The sequence below is a fragment of the Chelonia mydas genome, chromosome 9, assembly GCF_015237465.2.
Source record: "Chelonia mydas isolate rCheMyd1 chromosome 9, rCheMyd1.pri.v2, whole genome shotgun sequence".
NCBI lineage: Eukaryota > Metazoa > Chordata > Testudines > Cheloniidae > Chelonia > Chelonia mydas.
Genome location: NC_057855.1, coordinates 30,362,232 through 30,372,254, shown reverse-complemented (window position 1 = coordinate 30,372,254; position 10,023 = coordinate 30,362,232).

Here is a 10,023-nt window from a genome sequence, read left to right as displayed (position 1 = left end):
AACAAAACCTGCTATATTTTTCTCCTTTTTCTCAGTTTTATATGGAAAGGAGTCAGAAGACCATTAGATATAGGAATGGTCAGGCTGATCAGTCCAGGAAAAGAGAGAGAATTTAAGTTCTAATATAAGCCAGTGGAAATGGCTGTAAAAGAAGGGCTCAATCAATTATTTTTATCATATATATCCTAGGAGTAGGAATTATAATCATACTAAAGACTTCAAATCTTCTTATATAAAATATCCAGCTGGTAAAAATCACCATTGTAGGTGCTGTATGAAATATTTTATCTTTTTTTTTCAGTGCGAAGAAGGAGCAACCATTTGAGAATGTCTTTCCTATCTTAGGCACTTGGGCAGTGCTTGGATTGAGAAATTTGGAAAATGTTGTAACTAACATTCCTAGACTGAGGTAGTCTCATATTCCTGAACAGTTGTTTTTTTCCAATATTATGTTATGAATAGAAGAAATAATGCAAATATCTGGGAATTTGAAACATAGTTTTGGCTAGAAAAGAATTCAAAACAAATAAATCTGCAGGGCTGGCCTTAGGGAAAATGGCACCCTGGGCGAACTTGTGTTTTGGCACCAAGGCCCTTGCTACCTTCCTGGGCTCCAAACTCCCTCCTCGCCTCCGGGCCCCATTGCCTCCTCTCCCTCCATTGCCCTGAGCTCCCTTCCATGGCCTTGCATTTCCAGCTCACTCCACTCCTTGCCTCTTGACTACAGTGAACCCCACCACCATGACAACCCTGGCGGGCCCCCAGATCTCCCACCCATAAGGCCAGCCCTGTAAGTCTGTATAATAATAATAATTAATAATAAATCCAAATTCTATTAAGGTCTGTTTGAAGGATGGATGATGCCTCCGATAAGAGAAGGGGAACATTAGTAAAATAAGGTATTATTTGCATGCATTTTCACTTACATGTACATGCTCCAGGTTTTCAGTCCATGATGTAACAGCAGTAAGACTGTATAGTGCAGCTTCAAACACTGGGGTGAAGTAGCCTCTAAGGAGCAGCTAGTCTCTGCTCCATAGCCTTGGAGCAGATTCCTTTGCCCTCGTCTCCAGAATGAGATACCCAGCAGACAGTGCACTACTCAGCAGAGTGCTAATTCCCTGGATTTGGCCTCAATCCAATGATTAATTATCAAGCACTGATGACATGCTCAGCACTGAATGAGACACAAATAAATAATTCCTGTGTTGAAGAACTTAAACAAAAATAAGACAAGAGGCATGGGAAGACCATAAAGTGTTAACTTAGAGGGGTTTTAAAATGATTTCTTTCCTTACATAACATTGGGTTGAAGAAGGCATTTGACTGTCATAGGTTAGTGTTTGTGAGTTTCATGGAAGTGAATGCTTGGGAAGGAGAGGCCGAGACTTTGGTGCACTGATATTTTAGGTCACTGCATGGGTAGTAGCATGAAAGAAGGTATGACTGTAGGAGCAGAGAAAGGAAGCAGGGTGGGGCTGGTATTGCTGGTAGAATGAAGAAGGTGAGGGTGGTATGGAGAAGAAGCAAGATCTGAAGATGTAAGCTGGGATGGAGAGTGCATGGCCTTGAAAGAGAGGATGAGAGATTAACTTGATGTGATAGGTTAAAGGGGCGTGTATGCATTTGTATAGTGGAGTAGGGTGCTACAAGGAAAAACTGAGAAAAATAATGGTTCCAGGCTTAGCTCTTGATATAAGATCTGACCTGCAATTATACGTGGTGGGTTTTAGACATTATTCAATAAGGTAGTCTTGAATCCAAGCTATTTAAATAAATGGTTAGTAAAGATCCTTAGGTAAACTTTTGTGGAAGAAGCTGATGAACTGCTGTATCAAATGCTTCGTCAGATCAATAGAAACTGCAGTATGTAAAATCCTTGGAAGATTTCATCCAAGTTTCTAATCAGAAATGTGTAGTAACCAAATAAGAATTTGCCCCCCAAAATAAAAAACAAACAAAAAAAAGTGTTACATGAGTCCCATCGAATGCTGGGATAGGACTTCAGGAATTACTGCTATGCAAATGTTTACCTTGTGTGGAGGCATTAAACCTGATTTACTTCCCATAATAGTGATCCAAGCAATGGTATGCTCCTATAATTCCAGAGTAAATCCATGCAAATTCAGAGGAAGCATATTGGCTTCTTTGGATTTATCCAAGTATAACTGAGGCCAAAATTTGACCCTGAATTTTAATGCATTTTTTCAGGAAGTCTGTCGATAACCTGAGACACTACACTGCAGTATACTGATGCTAGTTTATTGCCATAAATTTATCCTTCGAAACATGAAAAAAGACAAAAGTAGTAGAATGTTGAGTTCTCAAACTTTATAGGATGTTTTAACACCAATACAAAGTGTAATGACCTCTCATCGCCTCAGAATGTAGGAGGCACCAACAGAACTGAATCAGGGTCACATTGATTCTGATTGAATTTAATCCCACATTGATATAATGGAGTGATCTTGGATCACTTCTAAAATGAAAGTGATTCACCAGTCACAAGAGAAAAGCTGTATAATCAGGAAATGGGACTGGGATTGGCTTTGGCAGCTAATGTAAGTAGCTTAGGTTCTAGGTATCAGCTTTTGGGCTTTTATTAAGATTGATATGCAGGAGCACTTCACAAATCTTTTCAATGGAAATTGGGGAAAGTCTAAAATCATTAGTGCAGCCACAAACAATGGAATAGGATTCCAGATGATCAATTGTTTGTATAGATAGACTCAATGAGCTATTTAAGCTAATGTGGAGACTGTTGAAGTGACTATTGGATTCATTAACAATGTGTGGCAGTTCCTTTGGAAAGTACTAACGAAGGAATGTGAACACCATATTGAACACCAAACAAGTTTCTAGTCTCCAGCCAAAGATGCTTAGGAAGGTCTTTATTCTGTGGTCTGCCATGCCCCACACTCTTAGCACACAAATCTGAAGGGGTAGAGGAGACTGCTCTATCATAAGGAGTGGAATTCATGACTCTACTCGACCAGCTCCTAAGAAGGGGGACATCAGCTTGACATATCAGCACAGAGATGGTGGGCCAGTTCCACATAGGGGAAGGAGCAAGTAAGTTCCCTCTGTTTGTTTTCTGGGGATACTGACCCGTCAGAAAGAGTTCCTGAAAGATACCACAGCTCTGGAATGAAGCTGTCCGCCTCAGAAGGGTCCAGGATCCTTTGGACTGAAAATACCCACTCCCAGCAATTATGAGATGAATGAGGAAGTCTCTGATCTTGGTCTCATCTCTACCCTTTGCAATAGCCACACAGGGGTTACTGTTACGACCCCTAGTTAGAGGCAAGTGAGGAGGCTCTGCATAGAACTTCTACGTAAGTGGGTTAGCCATATGCCTGGTTTCCTCCCACATCAGCACTCTCAGAAGTTGCTCAAGGAATTGGTCTGAGTACCCTCCTACCCTTCTAAACTAGGATTGACCATCCTTAGGATCATCCAGCCCTGATGCACAGAAAATTTGACTATATGTGACCATCTGCAGTTGCTATGGCCTGTAATACTATGTAAACTAAGCCCAACCTCCATCTCTGTGAAAGCAGAGCTTGACTGGTTTGTATGTATTGACTACACCCTAAGTTGAGAATTCAGCCATATAATACGTTCTCTATGATGGTATTCATAGTTTATTAAAATAACAGTTCCCTCCATGCATATCTAATTTCATATTTAAGGGTAGGATTTTAGAAGTACCCTGTGCTACCTTAGCTCTGTTCCCATTGACTTTAATAGGGGCAGAGGAACAGAGTTAGGCCAATAAGAAACTCTCTTGAAAATACTACCCTAAATGATTTAGATCAACAGTCCTTTTCCATTTTTCCCAAGGTGCTGTTAAAAATAAAGTTAGCCATTAGGAGTTTATCATTGTAATTGTTTAGCACCATTGACAAATCCAAGCCTTGGCTGTAACACATTACTACCAAATGTCTGAATATGCAGTAGAGTAATTTAAAATATAAGAAAGACATTGCTGCTTACAACACAATTTTATTTTATATTGAATCCAAACCTGGAATGGAATCACATTGAGAATGATAGAGCCATTCTTGGGACAACAGTTCTAGTATCAGAATTTGATTTCAAGAATACTGAGGGTAGTCAAGTCTTTAAAAAAAAAAAAAAAAAATCAAGTTGCATCACACCAAGCGTCACTAAAGATTTAACAAATGTTTCCATGAGGGTTGTTCATTATTGCCAGTTTCTGTTTTCATGCACTTTAATGTTTATGAATGTAAAAGATGGAAAGCAAAATTCAACTCTGTTACACTAATATATCCCTACTGATGCACTGGTATAAATGAGGCTAGAATTTGGCTTTGTTAATACTGTCTAGAGATGTTCATGCTGCAAGATAAATTATATATGCTTTCAAACAATGCTGCCAGTGCTCTCCTTTATCTTACAAAACCTCTGCTGTTGCATCATGAAACAGAGCCTATTCTCTGATGATTTAATGCTGACAAACATTCATGAGAAATATTGGTGGGTAGCACCAGATTCATTTGTTTATTAAGCCAGGTTTGGTGCTAAATGTCTAGTGGCTAAAGGATAACAGCTTCTGACGGAACAAAACATCTGACATCTGGTACATTGTTAAAACTCTAGGAAACTTTCTATGGATCCAGCTTGGTAATGAATATAGTTTAATGAGCCATAACATACAGCATTGTATGTTATTAAAATTAATCTGTTTACCTTTATTTTATTATATTGCATCTGTTTCAACCTATCCTGCTGAAGCATATAACTGATTGTAGGTTTTCAAAGAAGCAAACAAGTGGTCAAAGAGAGAATAGTGAAGTTATTTTCTATTGTTCCTCAATGCAATAAATCCCTTATGCAATTTATGAGCCTCCAAACATTAAAGTCTACTACATCATCCAGGATACCAATTAGATTTATAGTGAACCCTGTACCAATTGAACTTACAGTGCTCAGTGGTCATCTGTAGAGTGACATGGAGTTAAAGAGATTTAGAATAAGAATGTATTAAATGCTGTAATGGTTGTTAAAGTTTTTTTTTTTTTTAAACTTGCTTTAGACTCCTGAAACTTCCATTAAAGTAGCTATAGTGTGAATGTGAACCTACGAAAGCAAGGAAATACAATAGAAATGTATCAGATTTCCCACCAATTCCTTATCAACTTAATCACCACGAAACATATAATGAGAGCTGACTATTTAGATTTCAACACATTTGGCCTGTATATTGGATGACTTGGTAAATTTCTTTCTTTGGCCTGCATTTTCTTGTATTTGTCAGTATAAGTCATAATCTTGATAATGTTTTGAATTTGAGTTGGTTGAATAGTCAGAAAAAATCCTAAAATATTAACACACACATACATGTATATACTGTATAATGTATTTGACGAAAATCATTCCACCGTCTATATATCTGGCAAATGGTTGGGAAGAATGCACAAATAATTGACGAATGGTCAAGCTTCATGAATATTATTCAATAACATCTAATTATAATGTTTGTTTCGTATGTGAGTTTATTTTAAGTTTGTATTAGGGGATCACATGCCTTACAATAAATAATGCAGGTGATTTTTGCTCTAACATTGTACCTCAATTAATTCAAGCTGATCTAATCACAAATTTAAGTAAACATACTTAAATCTGCTTATTATGAATTTAGCTTTTCCACATGGTTAAAATATAAGAATTTTTAGAAAGAGATTCTCTATCTGCCTGTTGTCCTTTATTTCTTCTATATGCTGGCCCAGTATCTTCAAATCCAAAGCCCAGTGAATCTAGCTGTTAGTCTTCAGCTTTGGCTGTACTTCCTATTTGGAATCCTAAGCAAGTTTTTGTGATTCTGCATTTATATTCTCATCTAAAACCATTCTGGCTTTCTACAGCCTCAGTATTAAATTACACTGTGATCTGATGTGTTTACTCCACGGGTCCAGATGCTGTAGAATTCTGATGCATCTGGGATTCCCCACTGAGCTACAGTAAGGTCTTATTCCTATCCACTCCCCACTGAAGCATCTGGAAGATTAAGCAGTAAGTAAATGCAATCAAGCCCCTCATTTTGTGAAACAAAGAATGGAATCATGTTGTTCAGTCTCATTTTTTCCCCAAGGGACACATGATATAGCTTCTTTCTTTCTTCATTTTTATTGAAGAGCTAAATATTGCTCTATGCCATAAAATCAGGGAGTGCTGCATTAACCTCTTATCACCTACAGCCAGACTCCACAGACGCCCAATTATTTGGAATTGGTCACATCTGGGGGAAAAAGCAGGGAGGTGGCCCTGCTCAGCTGCTCTGGGACAGGGCGTATCTATGCAACCTGGGGGACATCACTGTGGAACCATGTGACAAACTGCAGTTGTTATGCAATTTGCCTCACATGCACTCTGCTGGAGAATCCATCTCTGCTGGGTTTAAGCAGATTTCAAACACTGAACAGGTTTAATTTGCAGGGGTGGTTTCTTCTCTCTCCTGCCCCTTGTCCCTGGTGTGGAACACGTTACATTGGTCTGAGCTGCAAGATAGACAATGAAGAATGGTCCAGGAGTTAGGGCACTAGTGTAGGGCTTGGAAGACCTGGGTTTGCTTTCCTTCTCCACCACAGACTTTCTGTGTGACCTTTGATCTAGTCACATAGTCTTTCTATGCCTCAGTTTCCCATCTGTAAAAATGGGAATAATGAAACTTCCCTACCTCATTGGATCGTTATGAGGATAAACGCATTAAAGATTGTGAAACGCTTTGGATCTATCGATGAAAAATGCTATGCGAGAGGTAGGTAGCATTAGTATTCACCCACAGGTGATAACATCATCAAAGGAGATGTCTACACTGCAGACTCCTTACGGCACCATGTAGAGTACATATGCTGCACACTCCCCTTGTATGGGTATAAATAGCAGTGTAGATGGTGAGGCACAGCTTAGTGAATAGAATAAAAACATACCCTAAGGGTTCAGGTGTGTAGAGTACATGGCTTTCTGCACACCCAAGCAGGGCCTCCCTGTATAACTATTTTTTGAAGTGTAGTGTCCCACTGCCTGAGCCTTTCACTGTTGCGTGTAGCTACATACAGTGTGGACACATACCCTGTACGTCGCTGCCAGTATGTAGTTGTATTTTAACAGTGAACTTGGCCTTCAAGAGGGGTTCATGTCCCAGGTCCCATCTGTGGCTAATTTCCTTCCAGATCAGGGGATTGTAGGCCTGAGATGAAGGGGTATAAATGCAAACTATTCTTTCCTTAACTGGGAGAGACTCAGGGAAGAGGCTGGAAGTGTCGGGGTGGCTGCAATAAGGAGGTAACAATGTCTGGGTAGGACCTATAGGAACTAGCTTAGCTCCATTAGCAAGAGCTTGCCAGTGGGTTCTCTAGGGAGAAGCTGAAGTCTATGGAAAGTCTGGAGTAAAGGCCTAAAAGAGAGGCAGGCCAAGAAGTATGGCCAGTTTCTCTAAGGAAGTAACTCAGCACATGTGGAAGGCCAGAGCTTATGGTTGATCCATAACTAATAAAATCCAAAACTCTGTATGAAAGAGATTTCTGAAATCGTTTTTCTATAAAATATGTTGCATATATAAAATTCATGATGCTGTAGTGCTATACTGACCCTTGTGAATAATGCTGCCATTCCAAACCCATGCTAATAAAATGTTTATACAACACCATCATGTATTTCAAATGTGCTACACACATACCCATACATATATTGGTTAATAGTCCTGATCTGTTATAATTTATAACCTCCTCAGTACTTTTTTGTTTGTTTGTTTTCTGGCACATGATTTTCTGGAGCGATTCCGGGTCACATGATAAAACCACTATTTCTCTTGCTAGGCATTTTGCTTTTTCCTCCTTGTGGACATCTGATCTTTGCCTGCTTCACCTATGGTCAGATTAGATGCAAGAGACTGAGACTAAGATTCTAATTTACCGTAACAGCATGACTGGCAGATGGGTATGGTGGAGGGCTAACAGGTGTGTGGTTGCCTCTTGTTTTTGAAAACTAACAATTACAGTTTGTCAGTGGAACACTGTCACATCCCAGGGATGTTATTTGGAGGAATGGATTTTTTGTAAGACCAGAACCCTATGCTTATAGATAGGGAAGAAAAGCTGTGCTGATCAACAGTTTGATCAAGTAAACTAAAATGCAGTAGTATGTAATCAGTAATATATAAACAAAGCACATGATACTGTATAGAAAAGACTATCCAACTGATCCTTCTACCTCATTTATATATGTAGTATGTGTAGCCAGGGCCGAATGCTCTCCTGCTAGGGTTGCCAGGTGTCCGGTTTTTGACCGGAACGCCCAGTTGAAAAGGGACCCTGTTGGCTCTGGTCAGCACCGGCCCCGTGCGGCTCCTGGAAGCAGCGGCATATCCCCACCTTTTGGCTTCTGTGCATAGGGGCAGCTAGGGGGCTTTGCACACTGCGCCTGCCCCAAATGCTGGCCGTGCAGCTCCCTGCAAAACAGTCTGAACTGGTGAAACAGAAAAACCTAGAACAACTTGACAAACTTGAAAAACCTGAAACTAGGCTACAAACTGTAAACAGACACTTGAATGTTAAGTCATTTTCAGAAAACCCCTGAGGCAAGGAGTGAGAACCCCCAGGCTAAGAGGGACAGATTCCAGCCTACGTGCACAGTATGTGGAAAAAGTCATATCCCAGGAGATGTTGCTTATCCAGCCAGTGGCACACTGTGTAATACATTCATGAAATATGGACATTTTGCAGCTGCTTGCCTCACCAAAGCAGGCAGGGAGTTGACTCATATTACATACAATCAAGAGCCTTTGTTCTGGGATCTATCCTTGTGATTACACAGAACCTGCCTGGAGTGTGAAACTGAATATTTGTGGTAAGATTTTTTACTTTAAACTTCACTCAGGAGCTGATGTGTCAGTCATCTCAGAAGGGACTTAAAATCACCTTGAACCCTCCCAGAGTTGAAATCACCTGATACAGCTCTGACTAGCCCTGGAGGTATTCAGAACTGCACTGGCCAGTTCACCACAGAAACCACTTACAAAGACAAAAGCTATGTATTCAGAGAGAATGTGATCAAAGACCAACAGTGTTCTCAGCTGCAGTGTGGCAGCAGGGCCGTCCCTAACCATATGCAAAGTATGCAGCTGCGTAGGGCACCAGGAAATTTTGGTGCTGCTCCAGCCCCTGCTCCGCCTCTTCCCCATGGCCCCCACCCCTGCTCCACCCCAGCCCCGCCTCTTCCCACCGCTGCTCCGCCCCAGCCCCGCCCCCCACTCCTCTGAGGAGTGCAGCAGGGGTTGGGCCTGCACTCACCAGTGGTGGTAAGTGGAGCGACCCAGCCCCAACCCGCTTCACTCTGGTGGCTCCTGCTAGAGGGCAGTTTTTTCCTCCTGCCCCCCATGGTCTGGGGCCAGCCCTCCCTCCCCCAGCCACGGAGGCACCAAAATGGCTAGGGACAGCCCTGTGTGGCAGCCATGGTGGGCCTAGTGAGAAAGGTGGAAGAACTCCATGGAGGATTTGATGATTATTGGACATTGGAAAGGAGATCGATTTACAAATCAACTTGAGCCAATGCTGAATCATGCAGTGTGCAAACATCTCTAGCTGACAGACCCGGGAAGAAACTAGCTGAAGACTTATGCAAATTCAGAGGACATCATTGCTTGGTAACAGTGGGCTATTTTTCCAGGTATATAGAAATAAGGTACTTGAAAGACACAACGTGTTGCAGTGTTATTGAGAAACTGATGTGCAATTTTGCTAATTTTGGAATTCCAGAACAACTAGTGACAGGCAACAGGCCACAATTCGCCGCAGCAGAATTTGTCATTCCAAACAAAATTTACTAGCAGCTTGCATTATCCACAAGCAAATAGAGAGACTGAGAGAACTGTACAGACAGCCAAGAAAATCCTACAGCAGGGAGATCCATTCCTTGCTCTTCTGAGTCAGATAAACACCAATAAAAGCTACTGCTAGTACAGCACAACTTCTAATGGGAACACACCTCAGATTCTTTTCT